This window comes from Alligator sinensis, unplaced genomic scaffold, assembly GCF_000455745.1.
Source record: "Alligator sinensis unplaced genomic scaffold, ASM45574v1 scaffold499_1, whole genome shotgun sequence".
NCBI lineage: Eukaryota > Metazoa > Chordata > Crocodylia > Alligatoridae > Alligator > Alligator sinensis.
In genome coordinates this window covers 1728159-1736094 of record NW_005841864.1, presented here as the reverse complement: position 1 = coordinate 1736094, position 7936 = coordinate 1728159, and positions in this window count along the sequence as shown.

Below are 7936 nucleotides of genomic sequence, written 5' to 3'. Positions count from 1 at the left end.
TATTTACTAAAATGGAAGGGGGGAGGGGATAATTTAGAATGTATTACCATCCATCTAGGATCCACCTAAAATAATCAATGATTTCCCAGTTAGCCAGTTTTAATTCCATTTCATTTGTACTGTTCCAGTTTCTTAAAATGTAGCGCAGTACCAAGTCAAAACTTTGCAGAAGTTTTTTAAGCCAACACCATAACTTTTACCAAACAATGGAGAGAATTAGAGGTGCACTGACACGTCAGTCCGATATCAGATCAGTACCGATATGAAAATTGTCTATATTGGATATTGGTCCTATGAAGCTGATAATTTGGCCGGTAAATGCCCATGCTGTGCACAGCCACAGTGCAGCAAGGAGCAGAGCCAGCAGCATAGAGAGCTGCCTCCAGCTGGTAAGTCAGAAGGGGAGTGGGGAGAGAAGGGGCATGGTGGGGCAGATCAACACCCCCCATGGTGAGGGAGGGGGTAGGGGCAGGTGCTGCCCAGGGAGAGTGGGGGGGGAGGTGTGGGATGGATGCACGGCTTGTGGGGTGGGGTCAGCTCCCACCGCTGCTTGTACCCCGGGAGGGCTGTGGGGGGGTGTGCCCCCAGATCTACATGGCATAGGGTGGGTGGCAATTGTGGGGTGGAGCTGGAGCCAGCGCTGTGTGGGGCTTTCCTTGCTGGGGGCTGGGCTTGGAGTGAGCTCCAGCAGCACTGGGAGGGGGCTGTAAGCACCCCAGATTTCTCTGCAGCTCCGCTCTCAGCCCTGTGCTGCCACCCACTGCCTGGCACAGCCATAGCTTTTCCCGGTGCTTGGGTGGAGGAGGGGTGTTCAAGTTACTCTGTCCCGCCTTCTTTATCAATCAAATTAGAATGTCATCTCAAAAGATAAAGTTAGGTTGACAAGAACTATTTTCTCTAACCTCATGTTGTTTGGCATTAATTATATTTCCATCCATTAATTATTAATCAAGTCCATTGTCAACTGTTTCATTGTTTGGATGTAGGGTGACAGCTTATAATGACAGTGGTCATTCTATTTATCCTGTTAATTTTTTGGCATAATATTAGTTTTATTCCAATCTGCTGAAACATTCCTGCCGTTTTACAACTTCCTGAATGCATCCACATGTGCATTTGATCCAAGATCAGTTTACTTGTACCTGGGATGATGAGCACTGGCTGGAGGTATTCCAGATGACCTGGACCGTCTTCCAGGACCACCTGGGGCAGCTCCAGCCACATCTGGAGCAGCAGGACACCAATATGTGGCTGCCCCTCCCTGTGGACACCTGGCTGGCCCTCACTCTGTTCAAGCTGGCTACACCCACCAGCCTCTCTGGACCATCTCTTTGGCCTGGGGAAGAACACCACCAGAGACACTATCCCGGAGGTGTGCAATGCCCTTCAGGACCCCTGGCAGTTGTGGCAGGGTTCCATGCCCTGGGTATCCCCCAGGGCATCAAGACCCTGGATGGGACCCACATCCTCGTCACCTGCCTGCCCTACAGTGACTGCCCCTACTATAGCCGGAGGGGCTTTCACTCCATCATGCTCCAGGCTGTCGTGGACTACCATGGCACCTTTATAAATGTGAGTGCCAACTGGGTGGGCAGTGCCCATGACACCCATGTCTTCCAGAACTCCACCCTGTGAGGCCTGGTGCAGAGTGGGTGCTTTACACCAGGGGTGCCAGACCTGCAGCTGGGCAGCTCCTGCCCTGGCTTATGTAGTCCTACACTGGCCAGCTGGACCCCTGCCAGGCCCACTTTAACAGGTGCCTGAGTTGGACCTGGAGTCCGGATTCGGGACATCACTGCAAGGATTCCAGATCTCATCCAGCCCTCTGACCACTATCTTATGGTCCTCATCCATGTGTGTACAAATGATATGGCCTGGAGTAGTCCAGGCTGGGTCATGAGTAACTACATGGCTCTGGGGACCAGGCTTAGGAGTTCAGGGATACAGGTGGTCTTCTCATCTATCTTCCCAGTCAGTGGTTGGGTCAGCATCACAGCAGCTGCATTAGAGGTCACCTTGCAGTTCTAGAGTTAATGCCATCATGCAGGTTTTGGCTTCTTCAACCATGATCTGCACTTCCATGAAAACAGCATCCTGGGATGTGATGGTCTACATGTCTCTTCAAAAGGTAAGTGTCTGTTCTCTTGTGGGTTGGCTGATCTACGCAGGACTTTAAACTAGGTTTGTTGAGGGATGGGAATGCTGAAGACAGGGTGAACCTAGAATCAATGAACCACAACCCACACACTGGAACAGACCACATAAGTATTATGGGGCCCGTTAGGCATCAGGATGTGGGTACCAAGGACACCCATCGTGGGGCTTAGGTGTCTCTACACTAATGCTAGGAGCATGGGGAACAAGCAGGATGAACTCATACTCCTGCTTGCAAAAAAGACTAACCTGGTTGGATTAACAGAAACCTAGTGAGACCCTACCCATGACTGGGCAATAGGCATTGAGAGCTATAGGCTGTTCAGATAAGATAGAATGGGGATAAAGTGGGAGTGGCATTGCTCTCTATGTTAAGGATCAATACACGTCTTCATTATTCAAGATGGGATTGGAACAGGGGCAAATTGAAGTACTGTGGGTCAGAATACAAGGGGGTTGGGGTGAAAGAGACTTAGTAGCAGGGGTCTATTACAAACTGCCACACCAGGAGGAGGAGCTAGACCTGGAATTCTTGAAAAAGCTCTCAGAGGTAGTACACTCAAGGGACATGGTTGTCATGGGTGACCTAAACTACCCTGACATTTGCTGTTAGGAGGAACCAGGTAGATCTGCCCATTCATGTAGGTTCCTAACCAGCATACAGGACCTTCACCTAACACAGGGAGTATATGGTCCCACTAGGGGAAATGTCTTACTGGACTTTGTGTTTAATAAAGGGGATGACCTGGTGGGTGATTTGCAAGTACAGGGTAACCTAGGGGATAGCGACCACCAATTGTTAGAGTTCACTATCTGATGAAGGGTGGGAAAGATAACTAGTAGGGTAGAAGTGCTAGACTTCAGAAAGGCTAATTTCTGTCACATCCCATTCTTACAAATAAATCAAGTGGTTGTGATGTAGATTATTACCTCATGAGGTGTGGCTAGGATCTGGAACCAACTTCCAAGAGAAGTGGTGCTGGCTCCTACCCTGGGGGTCTTTAAAAGGAGGCTGGTTGAACACCTTCCCGGGGTTGTTTGACCCCATTACTCTTTCCTGCCATGGCAGGGTGTTGGACTCGATGATCTGCTCAGGTCCCTTCTGACCCTCCCAACTATGAAATTATGAAACTAGGTGGGTGGGGAATTGGTTTATTGGATGCACCCAGAGGGTGGTGGTGGAAGGGTCGTTTTTTACCTGGAAAAATGTGGGCAGTGGAGTTCCCCAGGGTTCAGGCCTTGGACCAGTGCTGTTAGACATCTTCATCCGTGACTTGGATGAGGGCATGGAAAGCACTCTGTCCAAATTCGCAGACGACACCAAATTATGGGGCATAGTAAACACTCTGGAGGGCAGGGAGCAGATTCAGGCAGATTTGGACTGATTGGGAAAGTGGGCAGATCAAAATAGCATGCAGTTTAACAAAGATAAATGCAAAGTGCTGCATCTAGGGAGAAAAAATCACCAACATACCTACAGACTGGGAGATAATTTTCTAAGCAGCACAGCAGCAGAAAGGGATCTCGGAGTCATAGTTGACTCCAAAATGATCATGGGTCTCAATGTAACAAAGTGATAAGCAAAGCCAACCACACACTTTTATGAACTAGAAGATGCATCACTCACCATCTAAGGTGGTGATACTTCCCCTGTATGCGACATTGTACTCCAGTACTCGCCACATCTGGAGTACTGCATCCAGTTCCGGGCACTGCACTTCAAGAGGGATGTGGATAACTTAGAAAGGGTCCAGAAGAAGGCTACTTGTATGGCTAAGGGCCTGCAGGTAAGATCCTATGAGGAGAGATTGAGGGACCTGAATCTCTTCAGCCTCAGCAAAAGGAGGCTGAGATGGGATCATCTGACCCCAGCACTCTTTCCTGCCCAGGGCAGGGGGTCAGACTCGTTGATCTACTACGGTCCCTTCCGACCCTAAAAATCTATGAAATCCATAACCCACACCCTGGTGGAGTGCGCCTTCAGCCGCCTCAAAGAATGCTCGCTGCTCACCTCGAGTTTGTCTTAGAGTGGGGGGCAGCACCTAGGGGGCTGAACCTGGGGGCAGGCAGCCAGCACCCCAGCCTCTAGCTGTTCCCCCTCAGATGTACATGCTGCGGTGAGCCTGTTGGGTGGGGTGCTCACCCCAGGGTGACGGCATCCAGTGGTCCCATGGCATGGATGCTTCCCCCTCCAGCAGTTGTGTCCAGGGCCAGCAGGGCTGGCATGTGGTTCTGGCCCTGCTGCAGAAAGCTCTGGCTCCACACATGTGTGGAGCTGCGGCAAGTGGTGGGCCTCGGCTGAGAGGCAGGAGAGGGCAGGAGAGACTCACAGCGCTAGCCTGAGTCTGGCCCGCTAGTGGCAGGGCTGCCCAAAAGCAAATTTACTTCTAGTTGGAGTCTACACATGAGTTACTGTGCAGTAACTACTCGCAACTACATTTGCTACTTACATTTACAGGTAGCCAATTTACTCATGAATAGAGTCAATTACTCCGCAGTAAGAGTGCACACGTGTAGATGCACGCACTTACTGTGCAGTAAATTACTCTACTGCACAGTTAAGTGTCTCATGTAGATGCGTCCACTGAAAAGAAATGTTAATAATTCAGACAGCTCCTTAGGCAGTTCTTTTAAAGCTCAAATTATGTGGATGTGCTAATATGTCTAACTTTTGTGGTTGTTTTAAATCCTCCTTAGTTACTGTTAAAATGGAAAATGTTTCATCGTCATTACCACCACCACCTAACATAAATGCATCGTCTAGCTTTTTTTAAAATACAGAGCAAATACTTATAGAACTCTTCTGCCCCCTCTGAATTATTAGCTAAGTCAATACTATTGCTAACATTCTTTTTGTGATTAATATACTCTTTATTCTACTTAACTGTATTGACTATAAATTTTGCCTTGCATTCATTTGCTTTTCTTATCAAATTTCTACAATTTAAAACTTCTATTAGATGCCTCCTTCTTTTCATATGTCATTCATTTATAGCTAGTTATACCTATCTTCAACACCAGGTTGCTTTTACACCAGTACAATCTTTTCTTAATTGTAGCACTATACATTTTTGGAAAAAAATATTCTTAAGTATTTTTCAATTTATAATTTACATTTCTGTACAAATTCTTCCCACAGCTGATTTCATAATTATTTTGACATTTGTGAAATTGGCCACTTATTTTATAACTTTTATAAATATGTTACTGGTTTAGATTTCCTTATGTTTGCATATAATCAATATTAACCCCCCACCCCCCGCTTTATCTCTTGATTCTAATCAACTGCTTTTTTTTAGTTTTATTATCTGTTTCTTTTATCTGTTAAGATGAGGCCTAATACAGAGTTCCTCCAAGTTGGAGGCAATACCCTTTGAATTAAGAAACTGTTTTATAAATACTAAGAAATAGTTTTATAAATGCTAAGCATATTTTAGTATTGGAACCATGAGATCTCTAGGTTTGTTTTGGGGTTTTTTTACGTGCATAGTATACAAAAGTTTTTAGGGATACTACTATCTTGTTCTATAATGATTTGGCAGAGGTAGCAGACAATTTCCATTTTGATCTTATTCTGTTAAGACATTATTCAATTAGCATCCCAGATCAGTTGTTCCCAGTGACTCAGAAACAGGTAATACCATGTTCTGGCTGAAGTACTCAATGCATTTTTCACCTCTGCCTTCACAAGCAAAGTCAGCTCCAGACTACTGCACCTGGCAGCACAGTTTCAGGAGGAGGTGAGCAACCAACAGTGGTGAAAGAACAGGTTAGGGACTTTTTACAAAAGCTGGACATATACAAGGCCATGGGGCCAGATGGGATGCAGAGGGTGCTGAGGGAGTTGGCTGATGTGATTGCAGAGCCACTGGCCATCATTGAAAACTTATGGCTATTAGGAGAGGTCCTAAATGATTGGAAAAGGGCAAACATAGCTCCCCATATTTAAGAAAGGGAAAAAGGAGGATCTAGGGAACTACAGACCAGTCAGCCTCACCTCAGGCCCTGGAATAACCATGGAGCAGTTTCTTAAGTAATCCATTTCTAAGCAGCTGGAGGAGACGATGATTAGGAACAGTCAGCATAGATTCACCAGGAGCAAGTCATGCCTGAACAACGTGATTGCCTTCTCTGATGAGATGACTGGTTCTGTGAATGCAGAGAGACCAGTGGGTGTGGTTTACCTTGATTTTAGCAAGGCTTTTGATAGTCTCCTACAACATTCTCGCAGGCAAGCTAAGGATGTACAGGCTTGATGAATGGACTGTAAGGTGGATAGAAAACTGGCTGGAGCATCAGGCTTAGAGAGTGGTAATCAATGCCAGATGTCAAGTTGACAGCTAGTATCAAGTGCAGTGACCTAGGTGAGGGGGAGGGGAAAGGGCTGTGGGGTAGGGCTCCAGGAAAGGACTCCATTGTCCCACTTACCCCAGCCCCTGCTGCAGCTGCAGCTGCTCTGGGAGCAACCAATGCCAATTGCCTGCAGCCGCTGGGCTGCACCACGCCCCCAAACCCCCAGGGCTCTGCTTGTCCCCACTCACCCCAACTCCTAGGCTGCGCCATGACATGGTGCAGGCAGGTGGTGTTGGCTGCTCCCGGCTCTGCTGTAGCAGGGGGTGGGGTGAGTGGAGAGAAGTGGATGCCTGGGGCTGCACCAGGGAGCAAAGCAGAGAGAGCTGTCAGTGAGTGCAGGGTGCAGGTTGGGGGGCAAGGCTCTTGCTGCTACATGCACCTGGGAGGTCTGCGGACTGGGGGGCTGTGCTGGGCTCTTCCCAGGGTCTGTGTGCGCCTGGATCTGTGTGCGGGATGAGAGCAGGCTGCTGCTATAGGCTAGGGCTGGCAGTAGCACCAGGCTCCTCCCGGCACTTGGCAGTGGCACTGAAAGTTGGGTAAATTTTGGGGTGGCAACAACCCCCCCTCCCATCGCCACCGCTAGCCCTGAGTGCTGGGAAGAGCCTGGTGCTGCCACCGGCCCTAGCCAGCAGTGGCAGTCTGCTCTTTTCCTGCGTGCAGGTCCTGGGGCACAGCCCCCCCCCCGGAAGAGCCTAGCACAGCCCCCAGCCCACAGCCCTCCCAGGGTGCATGTAGCAGCAACAGCTGCAACCCCCAGTCCCGCACCCTGCACCCACTGGCAGTTTCCTCCACTTTGCTCCCTGCTGCAGTCTAGGAGCGGCCACCAGGCTGCACCGCACTCCTCTCCCACCTCTTTCCTAGTCCCAGCCTTACTCCCTCCCCACCCAACATAGTAGGAATGTATTCCTATTTCTTATGTTGTAAACTGGTTTCCTTTCATGCAAATTCAATTTATGCATAGTTTTCTGGGAACGCATGTACTGCATAAATCGAGGGAAATCTGTATCTACCTATATATGTTTATAGCACCTTAGCACAAGAGATCCCTGTCCTGTCTGGGGTTTTTGGAAACTGTCAAAATAAAATAAATTTAAATAATCAACATTTATATATAAACTCTGTAATCTTTTACCATTTTCTTACTTGGATTTAATATTCATTTATTTTCTGAACACTTTTTGAGATTTTTTTTCTCTCTCATAAATATGTATTTTTCTATCTGGGAAGGTTTTTGGCTCTAGTGGGTTATGGAATAGAGAAAATCCCACACAACTTACTGCTTCGTTTTATGCACTGGCTGGGGGAGTATTTAGCTACTTGCACGATTTCACAATGATTACACACTTAATTCATACAACACAATTTTATTTTAAAATTCTTTGCTACACATATAACACTGCTTAGCTTTAAGAAATACCACAAACATTAA